Genomic DNA, 17,946 nt, shown 5'->3' with positions numbered 1-17,946 from the left:
AATGATTTGCAACACAATTTATGTTGTAATTATAACCTATAACATTCTTAATATCAAAATCAATTTTTGAGTTCATGAGTTCTTGACAGTGATATACACTAACTTGAATTCGAAACAAATTTCAAAAACTAAAAATGCAGAGTTGTTAGGAATCATTTACTTAAACTTCCTGTAAAATCTCAAGTTCCAATTCTTAATAACGAATTCGAATTTTCGAGTCAAAATTTCAATTTTGAAAAGTCAACTATTGTTCTACAATCAAATTCGAGTTCTAATTGATGTTTCTGTTGAAATTGATGATTCACAAAGTTTTTATGAATGATTTGAAACATATTTCATGTTGTAAAGATTGTCCAAAACGAACTCAAAACTGAAAACATTATATTTTTTTTAGAGTTACGAGCTAAAGCAGTAAGTTTTTTTCAATTTTTTTTAAATGTTTTTTAATTTACAAGAACATTTTTTATTTGTTTTTCATGTGTGTTTAAAAGTCCTAAATGAAATCCCAAATTCGTTATTTGGAGTTAGGAAGTCCCGTGGATGAATTGATGTAAGGAAGAAGATGATGAACATGAATAATGGGTTAAATATATTTTAGAAGTAATATAAATCAGAAAAACAAGGGATGGAGGACTGGTTAGTGGTGTTGGTGTATAACCAGGAGGTCTTGGGTTCGAGCCCCATCTGAGGCTTTTCTTTTTAGAAACCCTTTTTGAAGGTTCGTGAATTCAAGGCCAACCCTGCATTGTTCAATATAGTCATATGTATTTTTACTACAAAATACATTAGGTGAGTTTCATTTGCCTTTTTACCCTTTATATTTTTGGGCTGAGAATACATGCACAATTTTTTTATAACTGTTTTAAAAAATAGACACAAGTAATTGAAACTACATTATATGGTTGAATGATCAAAACCGAATATGCCCCTTTTGCTTGGTAACCTAAGAATTAGTAAACTGATCTACTAATTGACGCGAATCCTAAAGATAGATCTATTGGGCGTAACGAACCCCATCCAAAGTACCGGATGCTTTAGTACTTCGATGTTGTTTTATCATGTCCGAAGGATTTCCCGGAATGATAGGGGATATTCTTATATGCATCTTGTTAATGTCGGTTACCAGGTGTTCACCATATGAATGATTTTTGTCTCTATGCATGGGATGTATATTTATGAGAACTAGAAATGAAATTCTTGTGGTCTATTAAAATGATGAAACTAATCGATTATGATAAACTAATGAACTCACCAACCTTTTGGTTGACACTTTAAAGCATGTTTATTCTCAGGTATGAAAGAAATCTTCCGTTGTGCATTTGCTCATCTTAGAGATATTACTTGGAGTCATTCATGACATATTTCAAAAGATGTTGCATTCGACTCTTCGAGTTCATCAAGTTATTACTAAGTCAATTACAGTTGGATATATTATGAACTGGTATGCATGCCGTCAACTTTCGATGTAATGAAAGTTTGTCTTTTAAAAATGAATGCAATATTTGTAAAATGTATCATATAGAGGTCAAGTACCTCGCGATGTAACCAAATGTAATGTATTCGTCTAGATGGATTAGGACGGGTCGTTATACTTACCACTACGCAATAAGAGGCTAACAAAAAGCGCATCCTTACGGATCACACTTACCTCTCCTCACACATGGCCAAACAAAAGCGAATCCCAACGGAAAACGCTTGCCACACTCCGATAAGTAGCCAACGAAAAGTGAATCCTAACAGATAACACTTACTACTTATCACACTCCAACCATGGCCAACGAAAAGTGAATCCTCACAATTGGATAACACTTGCCACAATACATACAAACAAGCTAAGTATGTACGCATACTTAGAATCATTCTGCTAACTCGGAAATCCCTGCACACGAATCATACGTATGCACAAGCACTGCTATCACGATCATGCAAGACATAACCTATATCACGCATAGGTACAAGAATACAATTCTCTAAAAGAGAAATTTGCACACCATCCCTCAACTACGGGACCTTACCTTGCTCATTGAGCGCGCCCATTTATCTCTTAATGAGCTTAACCACATTACTACCTCGAGTAGTAATTTACATCCAAAGCAATAAATACAATTTTAACCTCAATTGTACTCCACCACAAATCGACTAACCTAGGTCCCGACTGTTAATTTCCTATTATACCTCGAGCATCATCCGAGATTCCACACTAGAACCTCCTCGTGCGAAAGTATAACTCCCCCACTTGGAACTATGTTCCATAATCACATCGCCATGGTATTACTATTCCGCAAACTTCACCACTTTCGATATACGCGACCAATCTCTCCATCGGTCGTAGTCCTCGAATTCTTAAGAATTCATTTTAAACACCACAAGTTGACGTTCGTTGTCACCCGTTGGCGTCATTTAAGAAACGACATAAAGTAAACATATTACGCATCTCGTACATCAATACAAAGCTACCCATAAGGTAGACTTTTCTAACAGTTGGGTCCACCCGACCCATCACAACATTTTGTTCCAACCTGAAGGATACGAAGGAATTCAACCTATCCTTCATCACTTCAAACAAAGAGTTCACCACAAATTACACAAGCATTATTCTTGCAATCCTCCGATTGTCATAGTTTGTCAAATTTCCACCTAGTCACTAACGTACCTAAGGGTTTCTCTCCGGTACCCTAAGTACAATGTAACCACAACATCGCTAGAATCGTCTATTAGGCTCGCAGGTATGAAAGATGCACCTAACATCGCATCACATAGACTCCACTACCAACCTTCATCAAGACAAAAAGGCTCGACTTTAAGGGTTCCATTCGTCCGATGTCACCCATCTCACAACTAAAGTGACTCAAGTCATATATGCCCGACAAATGACACAAAAATGACTACGCGTCACCAAACGACACAAAAATGACTACACGTCACCAAAGCCTATTCCCATGGCTTGGTAAGAATCTCTTACTCAATGATAAGGAATGCTTGGAAGCACCAAGTCTTACGCCCTTCGTCCGTCAACCCGACCATCATCGTAGGGTAATTCCATAAGGAACGCTACCCTCTGTCACACTATGCACTAACACAATGCATTAAACCAAAATCATAAATACGTTTCAATAGAAATATCGAAAAGTACATGAACATCGCCGTCCGGTCCTCATGCATCATCACTAATCATCACATAGTTGCGTACTGTGACAACCCGGAAATTTCCGACCAAATTTAAACTTAATCTTTATATGGTTTCGATATGATAAGCAAAGTCTGTTAAGTTGAATCTCAAAATTTCGAACTATGTTCATGTATTCATTTAACCTCGACCAAACTTCGATGTTTCACGAATGATTATATAAATGGATATGAATAGCTATATATATAAAACGTAAACAAAGTATTAAATGTATAATACTTTACATTAAACGTATTTGTTTCAATATATGCATAATATATCATCTACGGAATTAAAAGATATTTATCAAATTTCTTATAGATTGTGTTATTGTTACGGGTCTCTGTTGTGAGGTCCACTGTGATTTAAGAAAACTTTTCTTTTTAACGATATTCGAAATAAATGGTAGTGTAATCTACAAATGAGAACAAAGTGTCAAAAAAAAACATGAATTAGACAAAAGTAGTAGAGATTCCTGCTTAATTTTCAATGCATGCTTTACAATATTTTCCTCATGATTCTTGATAAGATAATTATTTAACTATCATAATATTTAATGTAAGAAAACGTTTTCAATATAATAGAATATTGATTATTAAAATGTTTTGTTAAAAGAACGTAATTTTGATATAAAACATTTCGATATTATTAAATATATTTTAATAGATAACGAAAAGATGATTTATAGAAGCAAATGACCAAAACACTCAAATGTATAAGTTATACTTCGGGTAATATAGTTTATCATTGATTAAGTCTAATTATTGATAAAGGTACACGTCGCGAAACGTAAAGTGCTAGTTTTCTAAGCGTACGAAAGGACGTTCGAAAAACCGGAACCGGGATATAAACCGGGCATCAACGTACAAGACAACGGAGCTATTGTTACAAGTCAACTATGCACGAGAATATAATATAATATATAATTAATTAAAATAAATTATATATATTATATATAAATATAAAATTATGTCGACAAGCTAGTGAACAAAAATGTGTGAGCTGGAAATGCTCATCTTCGCGATCGCGGAGCTGTAAGGCACAAAAACTCCACGATCGCGGAGCTGAAAATCAGAAAAAGCCTATAAAAGGCACGAGCCTTCTGCACTCGATTCATTCTTCAATCTATCTATCCATTCTTACTCTGTATTATAATTATATTTATATTATTATTATTATTATTATTATTATTATTATTATTATTATTAAAATTAATATTATTTTTAATCTTATAGTTAAGAGTATTATTATACATAAAATATTACAACGAGGTTATGCCCAAACGATTTCAAAACAAGCTTTTCAAGCGGGATAGAACTAAGGAAAATATGGGTTATAGCTATGGAGGTTATAGGTAATGTTCGTGGGTATTGTTCGTAAGTCAAACCTAGTGTTTATCATCTCCGTTGCGTCTACGTACTTTCTTGCAATATTGAATCACAATATTGATACGTGAGAATTCATATCTTATCTTTTATATATTAATAGTGTATCCATGTCTAGTGCTCGAGTATATATGTTTATGCATGCTTGTATGCTTTAATTTTGTCGTTAGACAGTTTATGATGAATCACGAATTTGATACATATGCTACTGATATAAAGTATATGATATGCATGTTGTTGGAAACCTATCGAAAAATTAATAACTTTTCATTTAGAAATTGCGTGATTTTGATGAACGGATTAAAAGATATGGTCAACTGAATTATGTTTGACGTTAATTGAAATTGTGTTTGAAACTGTAAATTAATATTTAAACAACTTGTCTATGAGATTGATAAATTGGATTTTTAGATATTGCTAATCGAGTAAATGAATTCTTATATAAGACACGTGTCGTTTTGTTGAAAAATTATCAAAGTTGACTGTCTTATCATGTTTTAAAGCTTTATAAACACTATAATCTGATTTTACAAGTATTGGAAAACTATGTGAAATAATAAAACATTTTCGATTGCCATGATAATTCAAATATAATATAGCTCCTGAAATAAATAATATTTTGAGTTTGATAAATTATAAATTCGTTCAATTATCAAGACTTATACTATGTTAATATAATAAACATGTATAGATTTAAAGATCATATTGGGTCAGGTGACTTTTGAGATGACTTTTGTTAACTTTTTCATGTCGGTCTCGAGCATTAGGATTGTGATACATTATGACCCGACCTAGATTGTTAGACATGTATTGACCAACATATGTTCTCTAGGTTGAGATCTACGGTTATTTTGCATTTCGAGTTTCGGTCACATTTCGGTGAATGACCTTATGTGCTGCTAAGGTGAGTTTCATTTGCTCCCTTTTTAATTGCTTTTGCAATCTATATTTTGGGCTGAGAATACATGCACTTTATTTTAAAAACAATGGACACAAGTACATACTTAATTCTACACTGAGTTTGAACTGAAAATTCCTTAGCTTTGGTAACTACTAACTGCCGGTTATAAGAACTGGTGGGCGCGAGTAGTTGTATATGGATCCATAGGGCTTGACATCCCCGTCTGTTCCAGGTATAGAAACCCTAGCCTGAACTATAAAATAGACGTATACTATTTGAGTTTAGTACACGTTGGATTGCGTGTATTGTACATGTTAGTTGCATGTATGTTAAAACAGTGGTACTTATTATAACGTTAAAGTTTAGTTACCAGGGTGCTCAATTTCGTAGAATATTTTGATAAACGTTTCTGGATGAAACAACTGAAATCTTGTGATCCACCTTTATATACAGATTATGCGCAACATTAAAACTATGAACTCACCAACCTTTGTGCTGACACTTTTAAGCGTGTTTATTCTCAGGTTCCTAGAAGTCTTCCACTGTTTGCTTATACGTTATACAAGCTATGTGCATGGAGTCATACATGCTTTATTCGAGAAAACTTTGCATTCACAAAATCATCACCATGTATCTTATTTGACTGTATTGTCAACGGTTGTATTGTTAAAAACTATTATATACGGTGATTGTCTATACGTAGAAATTATCAGATGTCAAAAATCTTGGATTTATATATTCATTTATGGTGTGCCTTTTCAAAAGAATGCAATGTTTACAAAACGTATCATATAGAGGTCAAAACCTCACTATGAAATCAATGAATGATGTATTCATCCAAATGGATTTGGACGGGACATCACAGTTGGCATCAGAGCTTGAGGTCATAGGGAACCATAATTTGCATTAGTGTGTTTAACTGGTAATTGTTAGGATGCATTAGTGAGTCTGGACTATGACCATATCTGTTTTTATCGAGTTTTACATATCATTTCTTGTTAGAAATTACATGCTTATCATTCTTAAGCCTAGACACGTTTCGTGCATTTATTGCATACATAGTGTACAGACGAATTCCTATCTTAGCATATCTATTACTGTAAACTTTGCTTGTCATTTTCTGAAAATTCCTCCGTGATTTATGGAATTTTGGTATTATATATACATATGTAAATTATGTATTGAAGAGTACCAATCTAAATTCTATACTATATTTCATATCAAAAATCATCTCTCTAATTATACAAGATGGATCCCGTATCTAGTTCAAATTCCTTAAACTCCGACAGCTATTCCGATATGGATATTCACCTGAACTCCGAAGACAGTGTAACCGGAATGGATCAACCAATCAGCCATTACCTATTCAGGATGAATTGGGGATGAGTTCATAGCCTACTTAGTCATTGGAGACAAGAAGAAGGTGATCCCTTCCATCCACCACAATCCCCTCTTGGCGAAGAACCTAAAGCACTTACCGGCGAACCTGTTCGTAATACCATTATCTCTCTCATCTCAAGAGTATCTCGTCATGATTATATACTATCTCAAATTCTGGATCTTATTCATCCGCTCGTCCGAACCGCCAATCATCCCGGTGTAGTAGAAGAAGTCAACGAACTTCGCGCTCGGCTAGTGACTTTGGAGAATATGGTGCAAAGATTACAAGCACCAGCAGCATCACCGGCATCAACAGTACTACCATCATCAACACCAACTGTACCTCGAACATCACAAACTGTACCTCGAACATCAACGTCATACGCACCATAGATACCAAGGAATACCAACAACAACAAACGATGAAGTATTGATTCATAACTTCATCGAAGAAATATTCTACAGAGAATATGTAGTTTCTAAAAGTTTTGGAGATTACTTATTCTAGCTCTAATTGTAAACCAGATGAGTGAGCGAATAGAAATGATGAAATAAAACCCTGATCGGAATGGTGCACGATTTACAAGCTAGATCTGTTTTACCAGCAGTATCAACAGTACCGTCAGCATCACCAGCACCGTCAGTACCGTCAACATCGTCAGCATCAGCAGCATCTACAACATCACAAGCTCCGCCAGATCCATAATCACCGCAAACATCATCACTAATCTACAACGCGTATATCGTATCAACGATTTATGAAGTATTAACTCATTCCCTCTGAAGAAATTATATATATATATATATATATATATATATATATATGAATTTTGAGATCAAAATAAATCTTTTCGTACTAAGCTATTACGTGTGAATCTTAACTACTCGGTTAGTTCATGTTATTAATATGCTATGATGTACATTATTCGTTAATGACTTAACAATCGTTAACTATAATCTCTGCTTCAACTTAATAGATTCCATTTCATAATAAATCAAGTGTATTATTCAAATACATGTTTGATTTTACACTTTCATTTTCGATGTACTTGAAACTTTCCAAAAAACATCATTTGTACCTTGCGAAGTTAGCAAGAGTTCCATAAGCACCAACATGATTCACAAAGGAAATATCAATAAAACTGAATAACGAAGTATTGATTACATTAATGAAATACTCCGCGAAGATTATGAAATCTTTAATATTTTAGAGATTATTCATTTCTAATCCAGCCAAAAATCAAATGAGTTTAATATGATATTAACTCATTAAATATGTATTACATCTGAAGAAAATATACATACATATATTTTTATAAAGACTGTAATAAAATTCTCGGGTACAAAATATTACTTGTAAAACTTTTAACGGGTAGGTAATACCCAAAAGATATATAAATTCACATTTAATATGTTACATTCTTCGATTCTAATTCAGCAAATCATCAACTATACTCACTACTTTCGCAACGATATATATTCTTTCCTAGAAATCAAAACAACCATTCGCATCCAAATTTGATTACATATTCTGATTTTGAAAAATCAGAATCCAAGCCAAGATTTAACAGAAAACATCACTCTTAGATTCTTACATCTTTCAAATGCCATACTTTGAATTCAAAACTGTACTAGAACATCATATGTATACACATAACATTCATCTTTTAGAATTATGAGCTTTCATTCTAAAATTCTGAAAAGCAACCAGTCTAAGAATCAATACTCTAAATGTTGAAAAAGTTGAAGGAAGCAGCAAAAACTATAAACGACCTTAACAGCTAAAAGTTTGATGATAAAGAATAGTGTGTTGGCAAAGCTCAGAAAAAGAAAAGGTTTGGAACTGGAAAACGGATTGAGCAAACCATGAAGGAGGATGTGGACAAATCACAAAGACTAAACCTGCCTTCAAAGAATCCAAATGATTCAGTGTCTGCTGAAGTCATTAACGAATACCTTGCTCCTGACCCTAAACCTTTGTGGACAAATATTCTTCATCACCTTTCGATATTAGAAATTCTAAGATATCATCGTATCTTTTATTATAAATATCCTCGATATTTCTGAAGATATTTTCATAACTATTCTTATCTGAAATCATTTATCTTCTTGCATTATCTGTATTACATCATAAAGGAAACTGTTTAGTTTCTATATTCTGTAAACCTTCGAGTTTAAAATATGAATGTTTTGAAGTAGTGTTGGGTACTGAAGCATGAGTTAGTATAATATAATGACACTTGATCAACGTGATTATATTACAGTAAGTCATGCTGAGTTTCTAATGGAACATGATGATTCACAGATCATAACGTCATCATGTGCCATGTTACACGACTCTTACACTCTATCTAGTATATAAACAGATCAAGAACATAATTTCTTGATAGTTCTATCTTTTCTCTTGAATTCTGGTAATTTAACCAATCAAGATCGTGCTATTACAATTTCTCTCTTAGAACATTGGCCATGTTCATTCGAAACTCCATACCTACGAATTCTGGACCATTACTTGCGAAGAGAAAACAAAAGAATGATGCTCCAAACTAGAAATGGGAGTATAAATCGCAGCAAATAGGAGAGAGCATTAACTGTGGATGACAATGATTATAGAAGGCAGAAGCAGAGACTCCGAAATATAAAGGAAAATATAAAGCCCAACAATAACTCAGAAATTACAGACCGTGTATATCGATGCATATAGCAATGTAAAGACATGGGAGAACTAAAAACACTATAAACCCAAGAGTATAGTAGAAGTAAATAGATTCTTCCTGCGGAAGATGAAAAAGAAGAATGACTGATATAAAAGTTAGGAGTATATCGAGAATCAGAACTGGATGGAGCATATTGACGAATGCTTTAAAGTATGAATTGAGGAAGAAAGAATAGAAAGTATGAGCTGTGGGAATAAGGAAACGAAGGGAGTGGATTTATAGTGAAACATCAGACAGAGCAATCAAGACAGATCCTCGCATTTAACCAAAGAGGATTCTAATTTCCTTAATTACTGAAGAACCAAATCTTATTACGAAGATTTTCTCTAAATTCCTTGAATTCCAGAAATTAACTGTGACTACGTCACTGGTTAAGACGAACCTACATTTACTCATTCCACTCTTTTATGATAGCTTCATTCGTATTCTTCACATAAATAAACTGTTTTATCCATATTACCCACTGATGATAAAAACTCTAATTTCTAGCTCGTATGCATCATGAAAACATACTTATTGTCAACCATGACCATCCCAATCAAATTTCGGGACGAAATTTATTTAACGAGTAAGTACTGTGACAACCCGGAAATTTACGACCAAATTTAAACTTAATCTTTATATGGTTTCGACACGATAAGCAAAGTCTGTTAAGTTGAATCTCAAAATTTCTAACTATGTTCATGTATTCATTTAACCTCAACCAAATTTCGACGATTCACGAACGATTATATAAATGGATATGAATAGGGGTATATATATATGTATATATATATTAAACTTGAAAACGTAAACAAAGTATTAAATGTATAATACTTTACATTAAACGTATTTGTCTCAATACATGCTTAATATATCATCTACGGAATTAAAAGATATTTATCAAATCTCTTATAGATTGTGTTATTGTTACGGGTCTCTGTTGTGAGGTCCACTGTGATTTAAGAAAACTTTTCTTTTTAACGATATTCGAAATAAATGGTAGTGTAATCTACAAGTGAGAACAAAGTGTCAAAAAAAAAACATAAATTAGACAAAAGTAGTAGAGATTCCTGCTTAATTTTCAATGCATGCTTTACAATATTTTCCTCGTGATTCTTGATAAGATAATTATTTAACTATCATAATATTTAATGTAAGAAAACGTTTTCAATATAATCGAATATTTATTATTAAAATGTTTTGTTAAAAGAACGTAATTTTGATATAAAACGTTTCGATATTATTAAATATATTTTAATAGATAACGAAAAGATGATTTATAGAAGCAAATGACCAAAACACTTAAACGTATAAGTTATACTTCGGGTAATATAGTTTATCATTGATTAAGTCTAATTATTGATAAAGGTACACGTCGCGAAACGTAAAGTGCTAGTTTTCTAAGCGTACGAAAGGACGTTCGAAAAATTGGATCGGGATATAAACCGGGCATCAATGTACAAGACAACGGAGCAATTGTTACAAGTCAACTATGTACGAGAATATAATATAATATATAATTAATTAAAATAAATTATATATATTATATATAAATATAAAATTATGTCGACAAGCTAGTGAACAAAAATGTGTGAGCTGGAAATGCGCATCTTCGCGATCGCGGAGCTGTAAGGCACAAAAACTCTACGATCGCGGAGCTGTAAAAATCAGAAAAAGCCTATAAAAGGCACGAGCCTTCTGCTCTCGATTCATTCTTCAATCTATCTATCCATTCTTACTCTGTATTATATTATTATTATTATTATTATTATTATTATTATTATTATTATTATTATTATTATTATTATTATTATTATAATTAAGATTAATATTATTATTAATCTTATAGTTAGGAGTATTATTATACATAAAATATTACGACGAGGTTATGCCCAAACGATTTCGAAACAAGCTTTTCAAGCGGGATAGAACTAAGGAAAATATAGGTTATAGCTAAAGAGGTTATGGGTAATGTTCGTGGGTATTGTTCGCAAGTCAAACCAAGTGTTTATCATCTCCGTTGCGTCTACGTACTTTCCTGCAATATTGAATCACAATATTGATACGTGAGCATACATATCTTATCTTTTATATATTAATAGTGTATCCATGTCTAGTGCTCGAGTATATATGTTTATGCATGCTTGTATGCTTTAATATTGTCGTTAGACAGTTTATGATGAATCACAAATTTGATACATATGCTACTAATATAAAGTATATGATAAGCATGTCGTTGGAAACCTATCGAAAAATTAATAACTTTTCATTTAGAAATCGCGTGATTTCGATGAACGGATTAAAAGATACGGTCAACTGAATTATGTTTGACGTTAATTGAAATTGTGTTTGAAACTGTAAATTAATATTTAAACAACTTGTCTATGAGATTGATAAATTTGATTTTTAGATATTGCTAATCGAGTAAATGAATTCATATATAAGACACTTCTCTTTTTGTTGAACAATTGTCAAAGTTGACTGTCTTATCATGTTTTAAAGTTTTATAAATACTATAATCTGATTTTACAAGTATTGGAAAACTATGTGAAATAATAAAACATTTTCAATTGCCATGATAATTCAAATATAATATAGCTCCTGAAATAAATAATATTTTGAGTTTGATAAACTATAAATTCGTTCAATTATCAAGACTTATACTATGTTAATATAATAAACATGTATAGATTTAAAGATCATATTGGGTCAGGTGACTTTTGAGATGACTTTTGTTAACTTTTGCATGTCGGTCTCGAGCATTAGGATTGTGATACATTATGACCCAACCTAGCTTGTTAGACATGTATTGACCAACATATGTTCTCTAGGTTGAGATCTACGGTTATTTTGCATTCCGAGTTTCGGTCACATTTCGGTGAATGACCTTATGTGCTGCTAAGGTGAGTTTCATTTGCTCCCTTTTTAATTGCTTTTGCAATCTATATTTTGGGCTGAGAATACATGCACTTTATTTTAAAAACAATGGACACAAGTACATACTTAATTCTACACTGAGTTTGAACCGAAAATCCCTTAGCTTTGGTAACTAGTAACTGCCGGTTATAAGAACTGGTGGGCGCGAGTAGTTGTATATGGATCCATAGGGCTTGACATCCCCGTCTGTTCCAGGTATAGAAACCCTAGCCTGAACTATAAAACAGACGTATGCTATTTGAGTTTAGTACACGTTGGATTGCATGTATTGTACATGTTGGTTGCATGTATGTTAAAACAGGGGTACTTATTATAACGTTAAAGTTTAGTTACCAGGGTGCTCAATTTCGTAGAATATTTTGATAAACGTTTCTGGATGAAACAACTGAAATCTTGTGATCCACCTTTATATATAGATTATGCGCAACATTAAAACTATGAACTCACCAACCTTTGTGTTGACACTTTTAAGCGTGTTTATTCTCAGGTTCCTAGAAGTCTTCCGCTGTTTGCTTATACGTTATACAAGCTATGTGCATATAGTTATACATGCTTTATTCGAGAAAACTTTGCATTCACAAAATCATCACCATGTATCTTATTTGACTGTATTGTCAATGGATGTTGATGTTATGCAAGGTATATACGAAATAGTTATATTTTTACTACCAAATACTATTAAATACGATACAATTGTACACAAGTTATTTATTTATTTATAGAGTGGATATACCTAAACCTTGCTACAACACTATAGGTAGTGTACCTAATCGTAAAGTAGTAAAGTTTTTAGTAAGTCCGGTTCATTCCGCAGGGAGCTAGCCAAGTTTAACGCTATATTTTTAAACTATATTTGTGTGTGTATATATATATATATATATATATATATATATATATATATATATATATATATATATATATATATATATATATATATATATATATATATATTATATTATATTATATATATATATATATATATATATATACAAATAAGTAGTATTATTATTATAAAAAGGGGGTTTTTACAGTTTAATGACCGGTTTGTCGATTTTATGTCTTAAGTCGCAATTAAAACCTAATGTAAAATATTAAATATAAATACAACTTAATTTAACGCGTAAAGTAAATAACGATAATAAAAGTGCGATAATTTAAAGTGCGATAAATAAAATGACGATAAATAAAATTGCGATAATAAAAGTGCGATAAATATGAAATAAATGAATTATGCTTATTTAAACTTCCGTAATCATGATTTTTGACGTGTTGATTTTAATTTATTACCATGGGTTAATTGTCCTTTGTCCTGGATTATTCGATATGTCCATCTGGTTTTTGTCCATAACAGTCCATCAGTCATAAATATAAAGTGCGAGTGTCCTCGTCAAATTATCCTTATACCCGAAGTCAAATATTCCAACTAATTGGGGATTCGAACTGTAACAAGGTCTTAATACTTTGTTAACAATTACGCCAAGTGTCCTTGTACATAATTCACCCCTGTTTTAATGAGTCCATTGACTATTAATCTATTCCCTTGTCCGGTTAAATGAACGATTATTAGTACTTATAAATATCCCGCCCATCGTGTCCGATCGAGTGTATGTGTTTATTTATAGATACGTCAAATTGTAAATCTTTATATTAAATTAACGAACTATCATTTAGTTAAACAATTATAAAGCCCATTAACAGCCCATAGTCTAATTTCCACAAGTGTCGGTCTTTTATCCAAACCCCAATTATGGTCATCACGATTACTTCGGCTTAAATAAACATAATAATAACTTAGCTACGAGACATTAATTTAAAAAGGTTGAACATAGCTTACAGTGATTATTAATAGCGTAGCGTTACACGAACAGAGTTCCGACTTTAAAACCCATAAAACATTCCTTACAATAACCCAATTATTATTAAACTTAAATTAAAATTAAAACTATAATTATAAATATATATTATGATTACAGAAGAAAGAAAATAAGTGTGAAGGTGTGCCCTCTCTTCTCCGTAAGATGTTGTATTTATAGGTAAATTAGGAGTACTGTGCATGAGTTGAAAGTTTCAATCATACGTTCATTACAATTCATGCACCTAATATTATTATTATTATATTATTATTATTATTATGAATTATATATATATTATATCATATTCTTGTGCATAGTTGACTTGTAATTTTAGCTCCGTTGAGTCATACGTTGATAGTTGGTTCATGTCTCTGTTCCGGATTTTCGAACGCCTTTTCGTATGCTTAGATATCTTGTACTTTGCGTTTTGCGGCTAGTACTCTTGTCATTTTTAGACGTTTCTCATCAGTAAATTGAACCATTTGAATTGTATCTTGTACATTTGAGCTTTTTGGTCATTTGCGTCTTTAAATCTTCGTTTTCTTCTTTTGTCTTCGCACTTATTTATTTAAACGATTATTACATAAAAATAGAACAATTACAACTAAAAACTTGTCTTTCTTGAAGGATAATGCTATGAAATATATGTTCGTTTTTAGCATTATCAAATATTCCCACACTTGAGCGTTGCTTGTCCTCAAGCAATATAGAACTTGAAATAATATAATACGAATCACTTCTTTATTATTCACACTTTGTACATCAGTGATTTTAATACGGCGGTATAAACAATGATAGTAAAGATGTGGTTTACAGTCCTACATGACTATGAAAATTTAGATCCTTTAAGGAAATTGGATATTTATGAAAACTTTTGATCTTTTGAAAATTCAATCTAGCTTTTACCCTAGATAAGTTTTCCGGAATAACCCTTCACCGGTGTTTGCAAAATGTTTTCGTGGATCAATATTTTGGCTAAACCTTTTAGGTTCATGCAATCCACTACTATCCCTGTATCAGAAAGCACACATCCAGTTTACTTGTTCCGTATATTACCTTTCGGTAAACTACCATCCGGTTGTAAAGAAAAGCGTTGAATAAGCAACTATTGAGGCAATGTCCCGTGACATGCAGATGATTATGGTCAAAAACGTGTCGGATGCAATTACTATCCTTTGTAGGAGCAATAGTAAAGATCACCCTATAGTTTTTCGGTCTGGCACAAGGTCCTGTCTTCGACCATGCTATGCAACCACTGTTCTTACGGTTAACACCCGATTTGGTTCAGGTGACCTAATGAATTTCGGTGAATTCTTAGGATTTTACGTTCAATTGTAATGAACGCATTGAAAATAGGTTTTCAGAAAACAAATCGGTTTTAATTTAATCAAAATATTTTCTCGTTCAAGCTCGAGTTTAGATATCATTGAATTCCATGAGTTTGTAATTCTCAATCTTTAAAGTCAATCTCAAGGATTGAGTAATATCAGGCTTAAAAGCTGATTTTTGATCTTTAAGGAGATTATCCTTTCTGGGGATCTGATTCATTAGTCTTATAAGCTAATTTACATGGTGCCCCCCATTGTACGAGACAGATCCTCTCATGGTTAGGATAAGTCTGACCACTTGGCGACCCTGTTTGATGCTGAGGTCTGTGGATTTCCAGCTGATTTTCGAGAAAACTTTTCAAGGTTTTTCGTAGACTCTACAACTGGTCTGGACGACAACTTCCTGACCTAAATTAAGAGGCGCGTGTCTTTTTATCAAAAGACTGTACTTCCTTATAAATTCTATTTATATTACAATAAACTGGGTAAAACTGATTAATATTGTCCAAAACAAAAGTATCTTTAATTATTTGTACAAAAATATGTGATATATGTTCTAAATAACTTGGTAAATTTTTCCCACACTTGGCTTTTATTTTTCTTTCTTTGCCTTTTTATTCTCCTCTATTCCATTTTAAATGAATTCAAGAGTTTGAGTTGTTTCTCAATTTATGTCATTTCCGAGGTAACAATAATTTCGGTGTTAACACCTAGTTTTATCGTTCATAAATATGTATAAACATGATTTTGAGTTCATTTATTTGAAAATTTTGAAAAATTTTACTAGAAATGGGTAGTTAGTATATAAGACTAAGGCTGTTCTTTATTATCAGAGAGTACTAGATTCTAATACGACTACTGCGTTACTAGTATTTTTAATGGTAACCAAGTGTTTTTAAATTAAAAATTTTTTAAAAAAATCCGAAAGAATTTAACCCCTTCCGACACTTAAGATCTTGCAATGCCCTCATTTGTAAGAAATCAGTAGCAATTTAAATTATTGAGGGTGAGTAGCGTAGAAAAATGATTAAATTTTACCAAAGTTTCCAAACATATTGGTTTTTTTTTTAAATCTTTAACTTATAAAACAAATAATTAATTAATTTTAAAATTTTGTTTCGTTCTATAATGAGGGCGTTTTGGTACGTTGACCTAGTCCGTCCCTCGACAAAATTTTAAAATTTGTCATTTTAAAGCGTTTGTTTTAAAAGCAAAGATTTTTGGGTTTTTTAAATGTTTTTGGTATACTTTAAATCAATAAGATTAAAAATAATGATAACAAAACTTCTCGTCCCGTCCTTGGGTAAAGCAATTTCGGTTCAACGACGTAGTCTTCAACTCACGACGAATTTTAAATATCAAATTTCTAACTTAATGAAATAAAGTAAATTTTTGTTTTTAAATTCACACCAAACTTAAATTTAAAATGCATAATAAAATTTCATACAAATATCATTAATATTTAAATATATTAGTTTTACAAACTTATATTAAAAATATTAGTTTTTTTTAAAATATTTAAAAACTTAAGTATATTGGTTTTAAAAATTTACAATAATAATATAATATTAATTTAAAAACAAGGTAAAAATTAAAATTAAAAATCTTTTTGGTCTTTTATCCCACTTTAATCAATCAAATATTAACAAAAATATACGTCCCTCTTTTTGGGTAAAGTAATTTTGGCTATATTACCTAGTTTTACTCCTGATGAATTTTTGAAATATTTTGGATTGATTGATTAAAGATATTTATACCTTAAGAATAAACGGTAAATTTCGCAGTGATGTAATAAATTTTTGTATGATATCAATAATTTCGGTTTCGCATACCTAATTTTATTGAATATCAATTTAATACTTTATAGCGAATGATTCAGCGTTTATTATCAAAAGGTTAAAAGCAATAAATAATAAAAAAATAAAAAAACTGTACATACTTACCTATGAGAAAGAATTCTCAGAGACCTGCCTTAGCCGACTCATAGGAGAGTCGTGTGATTTGGTTTCCCATAGCTACATAAGCGTAACCTCGATTCTTCAATAACTTTTCTTTTAAACATATGAACGGTCCTTCTCTGCATAGAGTAACAAATTCGGTATTTGAATATGTTTGATTGTTCGAACATTTACCTTCGTGTGACCATTTTCCGCATTTATGACATCTTTCAAGGTGTCGTGCTCTTCTTTTTGTTGCAGATTTTGATTTTCCTTTACCAAAATGTATCTTATGATGATCTTTCCTGAGTTCTTTCCTCACTTCGTCCATTTTTCCTCTTATGAATGATACCAGTTCAC

This window comes from Rutidosis leptorrhynchoides, chromosome 5 (assembly GCF_046630445.1).
Source record: "Rutidosis leptorrhynchoides isolate AG116_Rl617_1_P2 chromosome 5, CSIRO_AGI_Rlap_v1, whole genome shotgun sequence".
In the NCBI taxonomy this organism is placed as follows: domain Eukaryota; kingdom Viridiplantae; phylum Streptophyta; class Magnoliopsida; order Asterales; family Asteraceae; genus Rutidosis; species Rutidosis leptorrhynchoides.
This window is presented reverse-complemented; position numbering follows the sequence as displayed.